The sequence below is a fragment of the Suricata suricatta genome, chromosome 14 (assembly GCF_006229205.1).
Source record: "Suricata suricatta isolate VVHF042 chromosome 14, meerkat_22Aug2017_6uvM2_HiC, whole genome shotgun sequence".
NCBI classification, from domain to species: domain Eukaryota; kingdom Metazoa; phylum Chordata; class Mammalia; order Carnivora; family Herpestidae; genus Suricata; species Suricata suricatta.
In genome coordinates, this window is record NC_043713.1 from 18741282 (window position 1) to 18763626 (window position 22345).

General features: G+C 39.5%; 1 long non-coding RNA gene across 1 annotated transcript in view; it reads right to left on the reverse strand.

The window, feature by feature from the left end:
- Positions 1-1945: 1945 nt before the first annotated feature.
- Positions 1946-22345, reverse strand: part of LOC115277925 — a 75463-nt gene continuing 55063 nt past the window's right edge. The window contains exons 6-7 of the long non-coding RNA XR_003902596.1: positions 6280-6381; positions 1946-2081 (exon numbers count right to left, since the gene is read on the reverse strand). This is a non-coding gene — a long non-coding RNA (uncharacterized LOC115277925). The remainder of the gene's footprint in view (positions 2082-6279; positions 6382-22345) is intronic.

Consider the following 22345-nt stretch of genomic DNA (forward strand, 5'->3'; position numbering starts at 1 on the left):
CAATAGCAACTCTTAAAATGTATTAAATATAAAAATGAATAAATGCCCGGTGTGAGCAGTGTTTTACAATTTCTCTTCCAAATGAAAGAGACCCCCTGTTTCTTTTCATTTGGTGGCTTGGCTTATGCTTTCATTTTTACAGTCCAGACAACCAGCAAAGTTAAATTCAAGCCTACTTTTGTTCTCTACAAAAGGAGCTTGTTTCAAAATAAGAAGGTTAATAAAAAAAATAATAAAGGAGCTTGTTTGACCTTTTCTGAAAGGTAGATTATTGCCATGGAGAATGAGATCATCACTTACTCGATAGGTATCATACTCCACCTGAGTTTCCAAATCTAAATAAAAGTACTAACACCAAAGGTACTATTATACTTACTCATATAGAGACTATTCGATTCCAAATTGCTTCCAAAAAAGAATTTAGAGGCTAAATATCAAACTTCCTTTTTTTCCTAATTAATCAATAGATTTTATGCAGGAAAGAACTAACACAGAGGCAATTCACTCAAATCTGCCAACCATTCAATCTTCATCAATTAAAGATACTATCAACTTATGATTGTTAATCAAAATTTTCTTAAGCTATTTATTTATATTAGGAATACAATTCTCATTAAAGTATATTATACACCTAAAAGGTGTGAATGAATTCATCACAAGGCAATGAACTACTGTGTAAAAAGCCACAGAAGAAAGCATTATTGATGGGAAAAAATACAAACATGGTGGTGGCATGGCTCCTATTTTCAAGGAGTGCACATCTAATCTGGCAGAGTTGAAAATGCATGCACTCACCATAGGGCTTAGCACAGCGATAGGTGTATAAAATGGTTATAACTGAAATGCAATATGTTCTGACTGAAAAGATCAGAGGAGCAAAACGGAGGAAAGGTGCCCCTGTCTACAGAAGGGAGATATAATGGAATTTTCCAGGTGAGGCGAAGTTCGTCATGACCCAAGATTTGGGCACATGGTGGGATGTGAGGGAATGGGGCAGGGAAAGGCACCCTAAGAGCAGGGGACGGAAAGCACTGAATGACAGAGAAAGGGATCTAAAGTTTGTGTGTAGACCATCAGAAGTTTACTTTGAGTCATCAACGATGTCTAAGCAGGGGACTGACATTCTCTCATCTGAGTATTAGGAAGTTCATTCTGACAACCCAAGAAGGATGGATAAAGTTGGAATCAAAGAAATTATTAGGAAAATATTTGATGTCAAGAGATAATGCAGGAAGGGCAGGGACCAGATAAGGATGGCATTTCAGATACATCATATGGCAAGGGCAAGGTTAGCATTTCTAGGCTTGATAAAAAGAGTCTGATCTATGAAAGGGAATCTAATTTGCTTCCATTATACTTCTTTCAAAATGTTATTAGCTTTGGGATGGGTGAAGATTTGGGATATAGTGTTAACATATATGTTACCTAGCTACATTAACATCCTTCTATGGCATACTCTATTATCTGTCGCCTGACCCTAACAGAAAGCATGAGTCCAAAAAGAGATGTCTTCAATAGTAGATATGTATTCATTCATTTATTTATGTGGTCAACACACTTTCATTGAGCATCTCTTTGGTATGTAGGACACAAATAGCTACTGTAAAAAACAAATATTTCGAGGTTCATGGATAAGAAGTTACTCATGTGTGGAAGATTGGGAAAACATTCTTGGAGGTGGAGGTGGTTCAGTTGGGGCGTGAAACCGATGAGTTTTGCAGGTAGGTCAGATGTGTCTGAGAAGCTGCTGGAAGTCAGCTTATCTGTAGAGGAGGAGTCAGAAAAAGAAGCAGTGGATGCTGACAAGGAAGGGAATGCTGGGAAGAGAGTCTGGAGCACCTTAAAAATTATGACTACTGAGGATTTTTATCAGGGATTTAAAATAGTACACAAAATAATGGAAGAGTCAAATTCCCACATATCCTAGAAAGTATGTCTTCATTTATTTTGTGTTTTAAAGCTATCATAAGACAGAAGGAAATTTTTCTCTAATTTGAGTAACTCATTAGCATACAGAGGATTAAAATGTTTGTGGTGTCATCAATCCTTGGTTCCATCTCTGCCATAGAAACATCGTCATGCTGTTATGGATAAAGGGCAAATGAAAATATATTACCAAGAAATTAACTACAGTCTCTAATGCTTCTGTGAAGTGGGGAAACTTTATTTAATAAAGGAAACTTCCACAATTATCACTATTAATTTGTTTCCATTCATCCAGAACATTTAAGCTCTGTTTATTAATTTAAAAGAAGTAAATAAAAAATACCTCATTGGGGACCCAAGTCCTGGAATTTCATAAATGATCCTGTCTAAAAATTCTTATGGCTAAGCAATAAATCCCTGGAAAATGATGCTTATATTTGTAATAGAAATGTCACCAGAGCTTTAAATATAGCAACGTGACGTGCCTCTATTACCGTGCAGCAAAGTCAAATTTGTAATTGATTTTGACTTGTACCTCCTGTAATGTGTGCTGAGTCTGGTGGCACTGTCTAGGATTCTTACAAATTTTAACTCCTAATTTACGTAATTAGACTAATCTGTAAATCAGTTTTCTCGCCTTGTAGTTTGTACACACCTATCCTCTTCTAAGAGCAGATGAATGGGTTCTTTGAGTATTTGATTTGTAAATCATGGATTTCAGTAGTTGTTACAATAGTTCTTGGAACTCTTATGTCTTCAAGCTGCACTTGGATGATGAGAGGTAAAATGAAGAAATCTCCAAATCAAATTTTTCATTTATACAGAACTGAACTTCTGATTGTAAGGGCACCGATGGGCAGTCTACAGCTGTCACAAAACCACATGTCAACATTATTTATCAAAGTGACGTGATGGTAATTGCTGTCTTTATTATGTTATAGGAGTAAGGAAGCCAAATAGATCCACATACTTAGTACTTTAACACCCAGCATTCAAAATCCAGCTAATTACTGTTGCTGGAGCCACGTGGAAACAGCGGTAGAGGCTGTCGTGCACAATACAAGGATAGCTGTATTCAGCAATATGGATTCAAAGTTTAAAAAATTAATTTATAAAGGGTTTCAGAGATTCTACCAGATGAGAGAACAACAGAGTTACGTTTAACTCCTGAGCTGGCAGGCGATGGTAGGAACAGTGCCAGCTATAAAAAATAATAATCAGAGGCCCATGAACTGCTCTTTTAAAATGGTTACATTAAAACCCAGACACCTGTAGTTTTACTAGTTGCTAAAACGGCTTGTAATCGCACATGCATGAAACAGATGTGTAACCAGAGCTGTAGCGACTGGTTCCCATTAGACAGACACAGGTGAATGGTGGGCAAAAGGAGGAGTGGAAAACTAAGATCTGCACACGTTACATTCTAACACTGAAGATGGCATGTAAACCTTCAGAGGCATTTTTCATTAATTATGAACTGGCCTGTCTCTTAAATGCTTTTTAAATCATGGATATTTACATTTCCCAGAATGATCTGCTTAAATTTGGATGAGATAATAATGACTAATATCCACCCTCCAAGATGTGTTCTTCAAAAATGCTAGTCTTACTGACATGATTGCCAACGCTAGGTAAGAAACTTTTTTTTAACAGACTTGAACTTTTTAGGGGTTTTTTTCTAGGTGTTTTTTTAAACAACATTGCTTAAAGGTCTTGTAAAAATCAACATTAAAGGATGTTTCCAGAACTTCCTTCTCTCAAAACATATGAACCAAGGCCTTGTTTCTAGCATCCTGGTGTTTGGTTGTTATAAAATTTACAGTATGGTGTGTCAGTTCATTTGGGACTGAGTCACACAGCCTGGAACGCCGTGCACTGAGGAAGTCATGTGAACCGTTGCACAAATACATTTTTGTTAGCATTTGGTTTGAGAGCTGGGACTCAGTTGAACTTTAGGGGATTGCATTTTAGTTCAAATGTTCCAAAATTCTGGTTTACAACATCTGGGGTGGAGAGTGGATCGCTCATTCTGGAATTCCTTAGAAAGGAGAAATGAAATGCAGACAATAATAACATTCAACAAGAACTGTCCTTCCAAAAATCCTCATCACACCTGGGATGGAACCTTTGAGCCAATGTTTCCTTTCAGATGTCTTAGAAAAAGGAGTGCAAACAGAATGAATGAGTTGGAGCAAATAGGCATCTATGTGAAACCTCTCAGAATTGAGAAGGAAAACAGGATATGTCTTCATGCTCTCATAACTCATCAGGAAAACTCATTCCAAGTCATTCCCAGGGATGATCTACTCCCCCAGAAGACCGTATCTTTCCACATTTTTTCCATTCGGAAAACAGTTTAAAAAAATCAAAAGTCGTTCTTGGAATGAAAATGTAGCCTCTTGGAGTATGTGAATGGAAGACATTTTGACCTGGAGGTGCACAGAGTATTTTTAAAGGGCTGCATGGCTGTTCATTCCACAGCCCCAGCAGTTCTCTGGAGTCAAATGATTCCTTCGGGACTGAAACCCCATCGACAATGAGGAAGGTGAGGTGCAGAAAGCACCTGCTAAGTGTTCAGACGAGGTCAAATACAGCAAATGGAGCCAACAGGGCAAAGCTGTTTCGACATATTGCAAAGTCATTCTGGATATTCCCACTCTATCTGTGAAATATTCATCTATACTCTGAGAACTATGCCCTTGTTCCAGGAGCTTGAAATTATTGGGTCTTCAAGTTGTTCTTGTAGTACAAACTTAGCACTCCTAGAGGTGCATTAATTCTTTCAGACTAATGGTATACCGTTTACGGAATGAGTGTTCCACAGTTGATTGATGAGAGCACCAAAAAATAGCCCTCCCATATTTTAAGGTTATATATATACATTCTGGCTCTTGAGACCTTCTCGAATACTACTTCTCAAACTTAGCTGTGCATTGGAATGACCAGTAGAGTTTTATTAAAATGCAGGAGAATGGGCCTGACCACCATATTTCCATTCAGTTGGTGTGATGCCCCCTACATCTGAATATTTTCTAAAATGTAAATCCACAGATAATTTTCCATATGTAACCAGGACTAAAAAACACTGATGAAGATAAGGGTTTGGCAAAACTTTGCTCATACACACTTGCAAAGTTAAAGTTACTGACCCATGGCAATGCAGAATTATCGAGCTCACTAGAGCTACAGAGGTCCTTACTGGCTTGTGTGTTTAAAATTACACAGGAATTGGGGGACAATCACAAGCAGAGAATATAGTTAGCCATGTAGGGATGGCTTCTAAGATTTACTGTGCTGCAGTCTCTGTTCCTGTCCCACAGATAATATAGTGATAAGCAGCAGTCCCAAAGACTCTGATGGCAACTGGTTCCCAAGATGTTCCTGTGAAGGTTTTCGCTTTAATAGTCCAGAAAGTATATTTCTAGACCTCTAGCAATGACTTGGAGATAGTACTCAACAAAGATATAAAATACGGGTTCACCCCAAATGGATATGACTGCTGTCAAAAGGCTTCCTCTAGAATAATCACCAAATCAAGGTCATCCAAATTAAAATATCTTACTTTCGGTCAACAGATGTCCATTTCAAGTACATACCAAGATTTAAAAAGAAACCCCAAGGTACCCCCACTGAATTCAAAAGTAAAGTTTAACTTATCCTTATAATGTTCCCCTTGACTAAGGTGTAAGTTTTAAGTGTTTCAAGAGGGATTTTGTTCCTGTTAGTACTTCATGTGAGTAACCAATTATGAAGCACTTGTCTCTCCTTTTAAAAAGTTCTGAGAAAAAAAACTTTTCATGGTTTCATAATATTAGAGAAATCCAGGTTAGCTCTACAGCAGGGACCAAAATTTCATGCAATAAGGAAATCATTCAGCTAGCCTTTGGGTATCTGGTTTGCAGAGACAAATACCCACATCATTATCTGACTTCTTTTTTATACACTTTTTCATCAGATACTCTGACAATTTATAAAAACATCAGTTTTATAACTTCAGTAAAATCACTTAACCATAATTTTTAAGGTTCACATAAAAAGGATTATTGGATTAACAAATATTGATAGAAAAAATACATAAAAAACATCTTGAAAATCAGACTCTAATGCTATCCAACTCAAATTATTTTTTATCTTTTCCACTTTTCCACTAAAGGGTAGATTAGCTCTCATTTGTGCTTTATTTTTTTTTATTAATGCAAAATGTGTACATAAAAGTCAGATTGCCTCAAAATCTCTTGCTTTCATGAAAACAGATTCATTTCAACACTGGAGTTTAATAATATTGTTACTGTTAAAGCCAGAAATATACACTGGTGTCATCTTTCACCCAGCTCTTCTTATAAGGATATTTACCTATTTTTTTATGGCATTGAATATTTCCTGTATCTTCCAAAGAACACAATCTTCTTAAAGCATCTTACTTCATCCGGGTGTTTCGGGGAAGCCCATCTTTCTCTACATGCCATAAATGTAAGGAAGAATGAAAGAAAGAAGAATCAGGACTACTCTTCCTTTGAGAATTATTCACTGGCCTTACAATGTGACCCGTACTATACGTAGATGCTCTTTGTTACGGTCTCATCCTGAATTCATTTCAAAACGCCAATTTCCATAGTAATTTAATGCAGCTGTTAAGATATCCTCTTTCCTTTGATCATTGTTATTAACGGTGTGCCGTAACATACACAAGGCTAGCAATCCTAGCTACCCCTCCTTATACAGCCCTTGTGCATTCTCTTTCCAGAACCTGCTCCTTCCTCTCCCTCATTCTCTCGGCCACTGCCAGCTTCAGGCCCTCGCAACCTTAAGGGGGCTCATCTCCCACAGGAAGTTCATTTCAGAGTTATTAGTTCACGACTCGGGAACTACGTGGGCAGTTTTCTATGGTGTACACAGTCGGAAAAGAAATTGTTCTTCAATATTCCCCAGAGAAGCAGGTTGGCCTTAATTGTAGTCTTCCGTTTGCTGTTGAATGGTTTATGGCAGCATTTTAATGCTTTTCTTTTTGTAACTGTTACTTTCCTCAGTGTTTTGAAATAGCTACTCCATAAGTGTGTTTTTCTTCCCAAAGTCTAAATGTGTCAAAATCAACTGGTAAAACCTTTCAGGTTTTAAAAGGAAAAGGAAATGCATTAGCCACAGATAAGATAATAATCAGAGATAAAATGCTTGTTATAAGCTATGTTACAAGAAACAAAAGTGTACAGTGTATGTGATACTAGAAAAAAAATTTTTTACCCTATAGCACAAACTCTAGCACCTCATTCCTTCCCATATTTTTCAAATAGGTAAAAAGCTTCAAAATTCATAATCACTTTGGTGACTTTAATATTTCCTCCAGCAGATGGTCATTTGAGAGGGCTTTATTACCTATACAGTGGGGTGGGGAGGTTCTCTTTTTGATTAAAAAAAAAATCTGTTCTTTAAACAGATCAATTCTTTAATAGGTCAATATAGAAAAGTATTTCATTTGGGGGAACAGAACTGTTGATACTACAGTTAGCTCAAAAGTTTACAAACATTTTTATATGGTTTTCACTTGAAGGTTTCTTCTTAACTCTTAGTAAATTATTTGATTTAGTGCTCATGAAGAGTCACTGGGAAGGATTTATTGTTTGGGAAGCCTTTGTCAATGAGCTGAAAGGCTGTATACTCCACAGTGAATTCTGGTGAGAAACATACTAAAGAATTCCAGGCTCTGAAATAAAAAAGTTCTTGGAATTGTTTTTTCCGGTTAAAGACGGTCCAAAAATTGTGTCATGTTTTAATCGAAAAGCATTTAGATAAACGACATAAGGTAAACGTCTCTGCAGCAGCCAAAACATTATCTTAGTCTTGATTTACGAAATATTAATGTCATTTTCGTGGCAGGAAACCTTTTTTGCTTTAAGCATCTCTCTAGAAAAAGAATGTCAGAAAACAGAAAACGTTAACTGTGCTGTAAAAGTATCTTAAAGGAGCATGTCAGCCATGTCTTTGAACTTCTGTTTCTGTAATGAGTCAGCCCAGGACGCTGAGGTAGGTTGGCAAGGTTTTGGGATCTGCTGACCTCGCTCCTCTTTGGCCTTCGTTATTGACAATGGCATTAACTCCTAACAAACTGCATGAAGATAACTAAGTCCTTGAAGGAAACCAGGGGAAGAGGAAACGGAAGGCAGGCAGCACAGATTTGCAGGGGGATGGTCATCTGAGGGAGGTGGTAATGACATCAGAAAGAGACCTGGACTCAGAAACCCTCCTCTTCATTCTTTGTCTTATTTTAATGTGACCATTTTAACGGATCTCATTTCGCTAACATGGAAGATAGGTGCGTGGATCAGAGGAAACATCAGATGATGTGGCAGGTGTTTTCTAACCTTGATTCTTCCACAATTCCTCTCATTGGAAATAAGGACAGGAAAACAGTGGGCTATCTATGAGCACTTTCTGCCAAAAAACAACTTTCCCTATGAAGTGCTGATATTTACTAGTGAATCAAATTATTTAAGAAAAAAGCACTTTCCACTACAAGAGTGAAAACATGAATGAGATACTGAGTACCTTCTATCCTTAAAAAGAAATTGTCCCACTACATATTCATGGAAGCCCTGCATCAGCAATGCTTACTTAGCTCTAGGAGTGACAACCCAGATGAAGTCAATCCCCTACCAGCGGTAAATACTCGGACCAGGAACAGGAAAATTCACAGTCAAGTTTAACTTAGTAGCTTCCCAAAGTAAAAATGAGCTATCAGCTCTGAGTACATGGCAGACCACAGCAAAACGCCAGGACTGTGGTGTGAAGATTAATTCTGGGTCTGGTGGTAGGCACTTTTATTCTGGTATTTTCCTACCCTGCCATCCTAATCCTGAAGTTGACACAACGTGTGTGTGTGTGTGTGTGTGTGTGTGTGTGTGTGTGTGTGTGTAAGTGTATGTGCATGGATATGTATACGTTTATGAGCACACACACATGGCATGTTTAAAACACATGAGGGTGTTTTAATGTTATATGCATTTCATTTAAACAATAATGCCTCTGGCATAGGGCATCTCCTAGGGTTTGATGACGGGCTAGTGGCAGATGATGAGCTTTGCACCATTAATTCCAGGATTTTGTTAATCTCTAGGACATGCCCTTCCCTGAGATTTTTCACTACTATTATTTAAAAAAAAAAAGTAAAATAAAAGCTTTTCAACTCCGAAGGGCACAGATTAGTTTTATGAGAGGTATACTTTCAAACGGGACCTTTCCACGCTCTTGATAGCTTTTTCCAATGAAGTTCCCTCTCAGGAGATGAATCAATTTGTGATTATGGTTGCTACATATTTTGCTTAAATTGCTATGAATCAATGCAGTCCAGCGAGGCCTTAAATACAAAAGTTTCCTCTTCTCCATTTTCTCCCCAAGTTTCAAAAGCAAAGGAATGGGATATGAATGAACAATGAAAAAAAAAATATTCCATGCTGCAATTTTTTTTAATTGCTATACAGGCAAAACAGGTGCTGAAATGTGAAACCCTTTGGAGGAATTTTCTCCGTATAACAAATCAGTGCTCACACTAACCTAATGTGAGGCTGGCTTTCATGTGGAATGTTGTACAAAAGCGTTCCTATTGACATAAGATCCATAGATGACTGTCCCCAAAAAGGCAAAAAAAAAAAAAAAGTATACTGTCACTTTAAGAAAAAATAAACTAAAATATGAACTACCAAAAACCCTGCCATTTCCAGCCTGGGCTTGATTAATGATTTTTCTATCTAATAAAAGGTTCACAAACCATCTGTTTTTCTCCCTAATGCCTTGCCCAAAGGTTTTTCGTTCCTATTTCAGGCTCGGGGCCAACTGACATTCCACTCTTTTTTTTTCCCCAGCCTTGTAAACAAACCCTTCTCTCTTTTTAATCTTCCAGTGCTGTTTCCTACCCATCGTTATGCATATTCATTGCGAGTAAACATTTTTAGTGTCTACACTTAATCTCTTCCACTGGCAATTACTGTTCTATGCTGTTTTGTAATGCAGAAGGGCCAACGCTTTCCGTTCTAATAACAGCTGGGCCGCAGATGGGGCCTGCAGTCATTGTAGAAAATAAAAATTTACAAGATGCCAGTGGAATTTATTTCAGTTTTATGGAGTCACAGGAGGAACCTTTCTGTTATCCGCCTTCAGTGAAATCTGTAGGCACAAGGCAAGCTTTTGACATTTAATCAAAGGGGGGTTCAGGTAGGGTCTGGAACAACGCAAGGAAGAAAGCAGGTGGATCGTATTAGGCTGTGCCATGGTTAATTTATTTAGAAGTGATTGGCTTAGATGTGTGCAGCCAATATTTGACATCATGTATATATCTTGTTTAGCATCGTGCCTCTAAATTGTTACCACTGGAGAGACAGTGAGCTGTCACCGTGGACCGAACCAGGTGTTTCGTCGGGTTGCTACTTAGAGGTGCTGATAGAGATGGCACAGGGCTCACCAAAGACGAAGCGTTTTGTGCGGTTTCTGAAAGTTGATTCCTATTTACTTCCCGGCACCGTTCTCTGAACTACTGTTAAGTGCTTCTTCAGCAGAACCCCGGAGTGTGTGAATGGGCTTTTGAATACGGGCTGCAACCTTTAATTTAACAATGTGGCTGCCCTGGAAATGTTCTGTGATAGGACTCGGGTACGTGAACACGGGTTTATTGGAAAGGTTTCAAGGTCCGCTGCATACATTATGCTGATGTGGGGCAAGATTCGAATTGTGCCGGGGACAAACCGGGGCTGCCCGAGTGCAGAGGTTAAGAGCCAACGCCGACTCCCGCGATGAAAAATAAACCGTCACGCGCACACTCTGTAAAACTGCGACCCAGTTCAAACACAGTGCTCTTCCTGCAAAGGATTCACTACGGTGCTTGAACCCGATCTGCCGGATCCCCTCACTCCTGACTCCTAACCGTCTCCCCCCAAAAAATGTGGAAAGGGAATCCATGAAAGTCATCCAAGGACATCCCACAATTAATTAAATAAATGAACATGGGCTTCTAGACTAGGCGAAACCTATGCCAAAGGTGCTCATGTTTTTACATTTGGGGCCCTCTTTTGCCACACACCTTCGCTGGTTGCCTAGCAACCAGGAGAGACCCACTGAGCATGCTCACTGAGAAACCTAATTGCTATCACAATTTACTTTTGTTTTTTTTTTTAAGCCCATTAACCAAAACAGGATGTTTTCCTTTTTGAAGGACAAGTAAGGTCTGCATGAATTTGAGAGGCATGAGAGTATATTTCGATACCAAAACAATTCATTAAATGTCAGTTCCAAGCATGTATGTGGATACACATAACAAACATAAAAATTGAAGCAGATTGGCATTAAGTAACGTATAAATTCCCATTTATTCAGATTTTTATAGACTCATTTCTTTTATTCTCTTTATCTTTTTTGGTTGTGGCTTTTTTTTTTTTCTAAGAAAGCCATTGAGTAAGAGGGGAGGGGAAAGTCAAATCTTCTGTTATGTTAAGGCACTTTATTAAAAATGTTAAATTAATTTATACATTATATAATACGCTTTTTGTCCATGCTCTTCGGCTGGACTTCCTTCCTTTTTTCCTTCCGTTTTTCCTTCCTTCCTTCCCGCCTGCCTTCCTTCCCGCCTGCCTTCCTTCCTTTTTCAAGTCTCCTTAATGGTTGCAAATCTAACGCTAAGGTTTAGCTCCCTTAATCTTCTCACAAAGGGCAAGAAATCATTTTGTGCAGAGAAAAAGGCAGTTTTTCCTAACTTCAAGACAAAAACACACTTTATGATAGGTTAACCTAATCTATCCATCTATTAAAATATCTCCACAGTTGCTTGTTTTTTCCCCCTAACATCTAGATTGGCAGATAAAATATGTTTAGAACCTTAAGTATCTATTGAACTAGTTTTATTACTAAACAGAATGCCTTTTTAAAGGAAAATTTATATTTTATATGTTTCTAGGATTCTCCCTATTTTCAAATTTTCTAATTCATTTTGAAAATTTAACTCATTCTTTTTAGGTTTACGTATTTCGCACAAATAAACTAACATCTGCATAAATCGAGGGATTCTAATAAGGGGACATGCTTTTTCACTAATTCCAGGATCCCTTCTCATACCCCATCACTCCCGTGGAACCAAAGTAACATATTTATTGGTGTCCTGCAGGATACAGCTCTCCAACTCCCCTTTAGAAACTAACATTTATCAGCAAGCAAAGAAGATGAAATTAGGTCATGAGGTGGGAGCTTATGCTTATCTAAGCCTTGGATACACCCCAACTCCCATCTCCGCCAGCCCCTCCCACCCCGGGCTTTTTTTCCTTCAGCTACCGAGGCATTCTGGGTAGGAAGTGTCCTGGGGGGTGCTTTTCCTTGTCAGTGCCGGACAACTGGGCTAACTCTCAATGCAATGGTACTGTTCCCCTAAGTATAAATGTGTGTGTGTGTGTGTGTGTGTGTGTGTGTGTGTGTGTGTGTGTGTGTGTGTGTGTGTGTTCCCAAATAATAATAGTCCTTGTCTACATTGGAGCCAGTAGTTTTACCATTCCCTCAGAGACAGCCAGCAGAGGGAGCAACATTTAGCACAGGAGCAGGATTCCCTGATGTCCAAGCATTGGTAGGAATTCTGGAAGACATACTATATAAGAAATTAATAAAATCAAAAGATTTCATTTCATTATGATTAACCCTATTACGCATAGCAGCAGGTCGAGCAATGTGGGTAATGAACAGCTAAACAAGGCTAATTGGTTTAATCAGGAGACTCAGGGGCTGGTGGTTTTGAGTACTGTGAATACGGTGATAAAACTGGTAAAACAGCACTCATTGCCTTTTTCTTTCCAAAAAAACTACTAACAACTACAAAAATACATGCACATATACATGCATATGCAATATGTGTTGTGTTTTTAATTCTGTGGCTGGAAATACTTATATTCCATTTATATAGCTTCACATACATCTTTTAATACGTGAATATATATATATAAGGAGCATATATATATATATATATATATATGCTCCTTAGGGAAATCCTCAATTTCATTTATGTTGAAAACTTTCTTCTTTCTCTTCTCTCTCCCTATCTCTGTTTCATTGATGTCTCTCACTTCTCTCTTCTCTCTCTCCTTCTCCCTCTCCCTCTCTCATACAAAAGGGCACGCGCGCATGCACGCGTGCGCGCACACACACACACACACGCGCGCGCGCACACACAGTTTTAGTCCTCGATACTTTGGAGCTACTAACGTGGTTTGAGAGGCAAGTCCTTTTTCAACTTGTGTTTTATCCCAAACTAAACAGGTGACTGGCCTCCAGGGAGTCTGTTCCCCTTCCCTGCTTGATGTGAGTGACTCACCGCAGCCCTAGCTTCTCAGGATTTAAATCCAATGCGAACATTTAGGATTAAAGTAGGGAGCGATGAGAGCCTTTATGAGCAGAAAGAATGGAAGCAATTGTTTGGCCTTTTTGTTTTCACTCTCTCCCTCTCAAAGTGGGACCAGAATTGATCTGGCTCCTCTCACCTGTGGGCATTTCCTGTTTTAGTGCGTGGATGATCACTGGACCCATGTTGTTCTCAAGTTCTCTCAACCTTAATCTCTAGAAATCCTGTAGAGTGTGTCAGATTAGAACTCCATTCCAGCAAATACATCTTCACATCTCTGTGCCGTTAATTCAATACACCCATTAGAATTTAAGGCTCCTAAACATTTTTTTGCTGAAGTACATAGATTTTCTCCTTGCCCCCCCCCACCCACTTTCATGCTTTTCTCTGTGTCTTCCTTCCTACCCCACTCTCCTGCTATATATTTCAAGTACTTATAGTCACCATCTGCCAAAAAAATTCTATTCATTTCTATTTATAAACATCTCTATAATAGAGCCACCTCCCTCCTTTTTTTTCCCACAAAACCTGACATTTTGGCTTTGAATGTGGCAAAACTGGCACACCAAATTCGTATGTAGAAATCCAAAGTCTAAGAAAAATGTATTAGCTTCTGACATATAGGATGCTCCTCCTTACAATCACAAAAGGGAACTCATTCTCTTTTCATGTTCTATACAAAATAGTGCAACGATCGCAAATCCCATGCGGTCATCAAATTTCCACATATGGATATATGTTTCTGACTGCACGAAGGCAAATTAAGACCTGGAATTTCCTACTAGATGCATTTGAGGTCTCCAAGAATCGCAAAGCAGCTTTCCTTACCAAAGTGCATTTGAGCCACGTCTAAGACCGTCTAGAACCCTTATTTGCAGAAACCCAAACTCCTCCAGATCCTGGCAAACATTTCCATTTACTAACAAGGGGACAACGTGCGCATGCCTACTGCTTTACTAGAATTAACACGGAGTGCACGTAACACGTGACTGTTCAATCGTCAAAAGCCACAGAATCTCGCACCTGGGTGGCTCAGCCGGTTGAGCATCTGGCTTCAGCTCAGATCATGATCTCACGGTTCGTGGGTTCGAGCCCCGTGTCGGGCTCTGTGCTGACGGCTAGCTCAGAGACTGAAGCCTGCTTTGGATTCTGTCTCCCTCTCTCTCTGACTCTCCCCTGCTCACACTGTCTCTCTCTGTCTCTCAAAAATAAATTTAAAAACATTTTTTAAAAAGCCACAGCATCTCCTACTACTGATTTGATGGATAACAGAGACATTCAAAGATTTGGGTTATATATATTTTATATATATATAAAACCTCCTACAAGAAGAAACATCTTTATGTAACTTTTTTTTTAAATAGAAGAGTGTTGAAAACAGAAACAGAGTCAAATGCTTATATTAAGGGTTTTGATCTAGAACTGGTTACTGGCTAGATTTGGGTTTGTTTTGTGTGTATGTTGAAGGGTGTAGTAGAAAAAAAAATCTGAAAATATTTTAATAATGCAAACCTAATGTTTATTTTCTTATTAGTAATTGTTATGAAATGAGAATTCTTTGCCAGGCTATCTAACTGCACCTGTTACTAGATATTTCCAAGAGACTCACACACCAATTTTGCCTGAGTGCACTGGGTATATTTCCCGTTGTTTTGATTGTACAGTCAGGGCACAGGCAGTCTGCATTCAGAAGAGAAGGCACATTTTATTCAAAGCGGAAAAAGTGATGTCCTTGGAACTTCAACCTTAATGAAACACTTTTAAAAGGACACACTGATTGAAATGGGAAGAGATCCAAAGAGAGGCATCCAGAGAGAGAAGGGTGAGTGCATGATCGAGAAGAAAGGGAAATGGATTAGATCAGCAAACCAAAACGATAGTATCCCAAGAGACATCTAAAAAATCTGTATGAAGTCATTACAGGCACACAGCATACTCTTGTGGGGTGAATGCATGCTCCAGAGTGCAAAGAAAGTTTGCCCTCAAAGCTGAGTTTCTGCGGAATTAATTCTAAATATTCCCTACAGTCTTAAGAGTTTTCAGTCACATTGCTTAAGTGATGCTTAGTTGAAGTTCCTTTGACTAATTTTGGCAGAAGTAACATTTCTAGCTGGTTGATTTGGGCATCAGAATGAACCAAAGTCTTCGGACATCTGTACTATAGAGACACCCTTCTGCTAAAACCCAACTCCAGCACTACCCTTACAAAAATAGCACATTTCCGTTCATGCAGAACGGTGATTAGACTTTCCCAACACAACTCATACTTTCTAAAAGGCGCGTCAGAATTTTAAAGTGCATTAAATAAAGGGCATTGGCACATTAATGCAGCTCTCTCTGAGGAAAGATGCCGCATAATTTCCGCTGAACGGTTGCACAAACCTTCAATAAAGAAAGTTCTCAAAGAAAAAAAAAACACACACGTGCACATATTCTGGATGTGGAGAACACTGTCCTTGGGAATTAAATAAATTACATGTATATAAAACCAAGCCTTTTCAGGTGCTTTGTTTTACCATCTTAAGGCGGAGCGAAAGTCTCCAAGGCACTGCTGGTTTGCTAACTTATTTTAAATATTCCCTTTCCCCACAGCTGCTGCCTGCATGGTAGGACTGCACAGGATATTCTGCTCGGTAATTTTTAAAAAATAGATGTTACTTTCTCCCACATCTAGATACGCATTTATAAGAAACAAATGACTGTCTGTCTGTATTAAGGGCTTCAGAATGACCGTGGTGTTGTAAACATGCTGGAAGAGATACAGAAGCCGTGTGACAGGTGGATTCGCTGCCTCTTCGCTTTGGCTCCTGTGTGCTCATCTCTGGCAGAGGTGCAGCTGGAGTTTATGCCGCAGAAGATAAGGGTTCTATGCATATGGAAACCTGGCATTATGTAGAGCACCCAGTTTGCAATTCTCTGTCATGATCTTCATGCCTGTGAAAAGTGACATTGAAAATACAAAATGGGGTGGCACATAAAACCCAACCCCAAATTAGGCAGCTTTTCAAGGCTGGAAGAGACTTAATTGAATGGCTGCAAAATCATCCACAGCAGCTGGAGAGACTTGTTCAGTGGTTTTTGCTCCGTGGCCGAGCATATTTCAAAGTTTAAGTTCTTAACGAAGGGAAACTAAGTAGAAAAAATTCTTCCCGTGAGGACAAATGGTGACAGCCAAACACCTTAGGAGGTTTTATAGCTTGTCTGGGTTAGGAAAAAATTTATATCTGTTTCGGCTCCACATCTTCTTTCTACTTCCTAAGCCGATGTCAGTTACACTTATTGTCAATTTGGAGCGCACGGAAAACCAAACAAAAGAACTTCGCTGTGAGCAACGTTAATAACGGCTCTGGCCTTCTGGACGGTGGATCTGCTCCCAGCAAAAAGGTCTGGTAGCTAAGCCTGCCCAGATGATGGAGCTGGAAGAGTTACCGAAGTTCGTAGTTTAAGTAATGGCTTTCACCTGGAAGCTTCCAGCCACGATCAATAATGTTGCCAAGAGAAACTTGCAAAGTGCTCAGTGGGACGTAAGTAAGTCCCTGTTCTAAATCACAGGTGGCTCCATCATGCCTGGTCATTGATGTGCTTTTATGCCGGAGAATCTCACTGGCTTCTTGCTCTTGGGAGCTGCCATCTTCCGACTCTTCTCTTCTTTATCCCATGAGACTCGTCCACCATAACCGATCCAAATTTCTTACTAAAATTATAAACTGCCCCAAACTGGACCAACCAAGATAGGGTGAGAACAGATCAGGTCACCAGAAATATTTACTGGGCACTAATGGTTCCCAGTCACGGTTTAAAATACAAAAAAAAAAAAAAAAAAAAAAAAAAAAACCAAACCCTTTCTAGTCAACATTCAGGTATCAAAGACTAAAAACTGTTACACCCTGAGGAGGAGAACAGGTATCTGCCCCTCCCCCCCCCCACCGCCCCCAACACCCATATGACTAAAGCAAATGGAAGAGAGCATTCCTTGTCATGAAATAAACAGACGGTGTTCATTCTTCATCTACTAGGGTGATGTGCTGAATCTGGTCAACGGTGAATTCACAACATGACAAAAGAAAGCACTGTGGGTTTTTTTTTCCGGCACGTTCTAGTGAAATGGATATTTTTTAAAAATTAAACGTAAAACTCAAATACTTAAAACCAGTAAGGGATTCTTCTGAGTAGGCCCTTTGAGATGTCAGAGACCAAGGCTCAGTTTTCCTTCCATGAGAAAATGAATTGCGCATTTATCTCCAGGGACAGATTACAGATTTTATAATTCTGATAGAACAACTGTAGCTCAGCTTCAGCCTCCCACATGTGTCTATGTTACTGTGTAGGGGGGGAAATGCGATGCACAAATCCCATTAATAATAGCAGTTGCATGCTTAATTTCATGTGCACTGCACTGAAAAATTACTTCTTACTATCTAAAATAAGATTCAGGAAGAGCCTGGGAAATCAGGAGCTCTTCCAAACATACCTTTGCGGTCCCTGTGTGAACAAGGAGCCGGTGACTCCTGTCATTTAGCAGACAAATACTGAGGGCATTATTAGTGGATACCCTCAGGGCAGAATTGATGTGAACAACCCAGGGATCAAGGACTGCTCCCAACAAAAGGAGAAAAGTGTTGTCAAACCTTTCGGTTCTTTTTATGCCCAAGCAAAGGGAACACTGATTTTACAGAGAAACTTCTAATTGTGAAATACACAAGCTAGGGCCCTTCCAATTCGCTGATCTCTGAAATGAACTCTCTCATTGTTGATTTCACTATTCTCCGACGCTGTAAAGATGACTAGTTAAAGTCATCTTGGCTATATTCATAGATGTATAGAATTTTAGAGTTGAAAGACATCCTTGAATAATTGTCCTACTTTTAGGTTTTATGTTCAAATTTAGCATTAATTTGCCTTAATACTACATTCAGTCATCATTTAAACTTAGTAATAAATTGAGTAGTATATTTACATAAAATATACTTTATTTTCTATAAAAATAAAAGCAAAACCTGTTTCTCCTTTAGGGTCACCAATTCATCCCAAGACTTGTGACGGGGACAGTCTTGGTGTTAGCAATGAAAGTCCTGCCTTCTAGGGAATCCCATAATCACCCTAGATTGCCCTCTAACTTTCCCATTTCCATTAATGGCACCACATTATCTCCAGGGCCCTACACCTCAATATCATCTTGGATTCTGGTCCACCGCATCCAAACATTCAAGAAGTTCTGTTTTATGTCTAAAGAGTCTCATTTCTCTACTTCTCACTTCATTCCCACTGCCCCATACCAGTTCGAGCCCCCTTGATCTCCACCCTGAATTGCTATGAGCCATTTCATCTTCTTGCTGGCCCTATTTCTCATGGAACATCTGGTCTAGCTACAAATCTTTGAAGATGATTTCACGATATTGAAACCTTGTTGCTCTGTACCCAGCTTAAAGACTCAGCCTGGCATTCAACACTTTGTGATACATCCCCTATATATTTCTCTCGCTTTATAATATAGAAAAAGTAGCTGCAATAGAAGACAGAAAAAGTGTATGCCAACTCACCATCCTCCATCACTAACCAGTTACGTAAACAAGAGCAAGCCACTTAACCTCTCTTGGCTTCAATAATCTAAGTTGTGCAATACTGTCACCTTTCTTAATGAAGAGAACTAGTCTAGTTGATCTCATTAAGTTCTGTTCTTGAAAAGCTTTGATTTTATGACCCCCTCTATCATTGCTTGTAGACTTTATGTTCTATTGAAAAGCACCCTATTCTAGGGAATAATCTGTGGGTTTTCCCAAGTCCATTAATTTTTGGTAGACAGTTTTGCCTATCCTCAGACGTCTCCTCACCTGTCTCATGACTCCTCCAATAAAGGCCTACCTGTTGCTTCCCTCTTCCACAGCCTCAGTTAAATCTCTGTACTTCTCTGAGCCCCCATTGCTCATTGCTTTTACCTCTTTTGTGACACAAAAGATTGAGCAATTCTAGCACTTGTGTGGTTGCTATTATTTGTGCACATGCCTTCTGTCCTGCCCTCCTATGAGCTCCCAATAACAAGGATTACACCTTATTTACAGGGAGGCACTATGATATGCTGCCTAAGAGTTGCTATTGGATATAAGGGCTAAATTCTCTTCCCCCTCACCCAAGAAAGTATGTTTGAAACCCTAACCTCCAGTACCTTAGAACATGACTTGATATGGAAATCGCACCATTGCAGACGTAATTAGTTGAGATGAGGCCATACTGTAATAGAGTAGTCTGCTAATCCAATGCAACTATTATTCTTACAATAAGACAGGTGTGTAAAGAGAGAGACACACAGGGAGAATGCCACATGGCAATGAAAGCAGAGACTAGATGTAAGTAGCTGCAAGACAAGGAATGCCGAGGATTACCAGAAGCTACCAGGAACTGGAAAGAGGCAAGAGAGGATTCTCCTATGGGTTTCAGAGGGAGCCTGTCTCTTGAAGATACCTTGATTTCTGACTTCAGGGCTCCAGAACTGTAACACAGTACATTTCTTTTTTTTAATGTTTTATTTACTTTTGAGAGAGAGAGAGAGAAAGAGAGAGAGAGAGACAGAGAGAGAGAGAGAGCGAACATGAGTGAGGGAGGGGCAGAGAGAGAGGGAGACACAGAATCTGAAGCAGGCTCCTGGCTCTGAGCTGTGAGCACAGAGCCTATTGTTGGGCTCAAACTCAGGAATGACAAGATCATGGCCTAGGCTGAAGTCAGATGTTTAACTGACTGAGTCACCCAGGTGTCCCAAGAGTAAATTTCTTAAGTCACCCATTTGTGGTCTTTGCCCTTGGAAATTAAGAGAAGAATCAAACTGCCTGAATTTGAAATCTTGTCCTGCTGCTTGCTGCCTTGTGTGACCTTTAGCAATTTACTTAAAACATCTGATGCCTCCATGTCCTCATCTATAATATGATCATAATATAACCAACATCTCACTGTTATTGTAATGAATCAAAGAATTAAAACATGTTAAAATTTACACCAGGGTCTGGCAATAAACATAAACCTTTTTCAATCTTTTCATTTTTTTATCCTTCAATGCTATGCAAATAATTGGCATTCTGTAACTTCTTACTGAATGGAGGAAATAAATTGATTAAAGAAAATGAGAACTTATCCAAACATATATATTCTACTTATTTTTATTGACTTGACATGATGATTCAACTTCTTGTTTGCCATCTATATTAAAGTGGTGAGGAAGTCTATGGGTTTGAGACCAAGTCCAAATGCTAATTCTATTGCTTCTTAGTTGTGTAACCTTTTCTAAGCTTACTTGGACTGTATCATGCTTAGTTTCTCTAACTTTCAATGGAGGAATCCTAGAGTTATGTAAAGACTAAAAAGCTAATGCCAAAGACTTTCATAATGATCAGCCATTGCTGTCATTTCATTTTTATTTATTTGTTTTTAAGTATTTATTTATTTTGAGATAGAGAGTAAGAATGCCTATGTGAGTTGGGGAGGGGCAGAGAGAGAGAGGGAGAGAGAGTCCTGCACTCTCAGTACACAGCCTGACACGGAGTCCAATCCCACAAACCATGAGATTATGACGAGCCGAAATCAAGACTCAGACGCTCAACCAGCTGAACCACCCAGGCGCCCCTCATTTTCATTTAAAGTATTATCCTTTTAAAATATTCGACATTCTCCATCAGTATTATAAATGAGTTGCATCTTTCAAGCTTGCTAATCGAGCAGCATCTACATGCTATCTGGCTCTCTGGCTGGCTGAATCTCAGTTTCTTGATCTCTGAAACAGTGCTACCAATTGGGAGCAAATTTGCCTCCTCCCGCCCATCCTCCCCAACTCCTGCCCTGCCAGGGACATTTGGCAATGCCCTGAGCCATTTCGATCATCATGATGGGTGGGGGGTGGGAAGGCATTACTAGTATCATCCAGTGTATAGAGGCCAGGGTTGTTATTAATCATTTTACAATCCACAGGACAGCCCCCACAACAAAGATTATCTGCCCAAATGATCAACAGTGCCAAGAGTGACAAAACCAGCTCTAAAATGAGGTGATTGGGGCAGGTGACAGGACCAGGTGAACTTTTCTATTCTTCCAGCTCAAAAACTCCTTACGTCCCTGATTTCCATAATGCATTGTAAATGCCATGCTCTCAGGCTGTTCAATTAATTATTTTTATCACTTTCTATTTTTTTTGAGCTATGTGTTTTTCCCCCCTGAATGTCAAGACAGTAATTATTTAAGATAATCTAAGTTCTCTAAGACTTTCGCCCATTTTTCACGGTGGCACCTTCTGGATTGCTTGATCCAAATGTTCCTCTAAAAGCTTTTTGTTCACTGTTTTAGTTAGGATAGAGGCTTAGCGCATGTGATAGAAACCCGAAATAACAGTGGCATGAGCAAGATAAAAGATTATTTTTCTTTCACATTTATTTCTCTCTCTATCCCTGCAAAGAGGTGGCTCTCCTTGGGGAGGTTGTCAGAACCAGCAGCTGCTACAGGGCCACATGGAGCCATCTTTCCTGGTATTTTGCCATCTTTAAGTCTTTGCCCTCATCTGTATCACTGAAGATGGGGCATTGTTGTATATACATCCCAGCCTGTGGACTAGGGAAAGGGAAAAGGGAGAGCGTGCATCCTCCCTCTGGGTATGACCCAGAGGTCCCCTCCTAAATTCCAGTCATATCCCAGAGATAAGAACTACATGGTCACGGCTGCCAAGAAGACTTGAAAATATAATCTTTATTTTGGATGGCCATGCACCCAACAAAACAAACAAACAAATAAAAATACAAGCCCTTACTAGGTTAAAAGGAGAGGATGGAGTTTCTGCCACAGTCTCCAAAGTTAAAACTTTTGTCAAAATATTGAAATCATGTCCTAGGATACCCACCTATTATCATACTCCTGGTTCATGTCAAAATGTATATAGGAGAAGTCAGCGGTGCCTGGATGGCTCAGTTGGTTGAGCATCTGACTCGTGACTTTGGTTCAGGTCATGACCCCAGGGTCATGGAATCGAGCCCCACATGAAGCCTGATTAAGATTCTCTCTCTCTCTCTCTCTCTCTCTCTCTCTCTC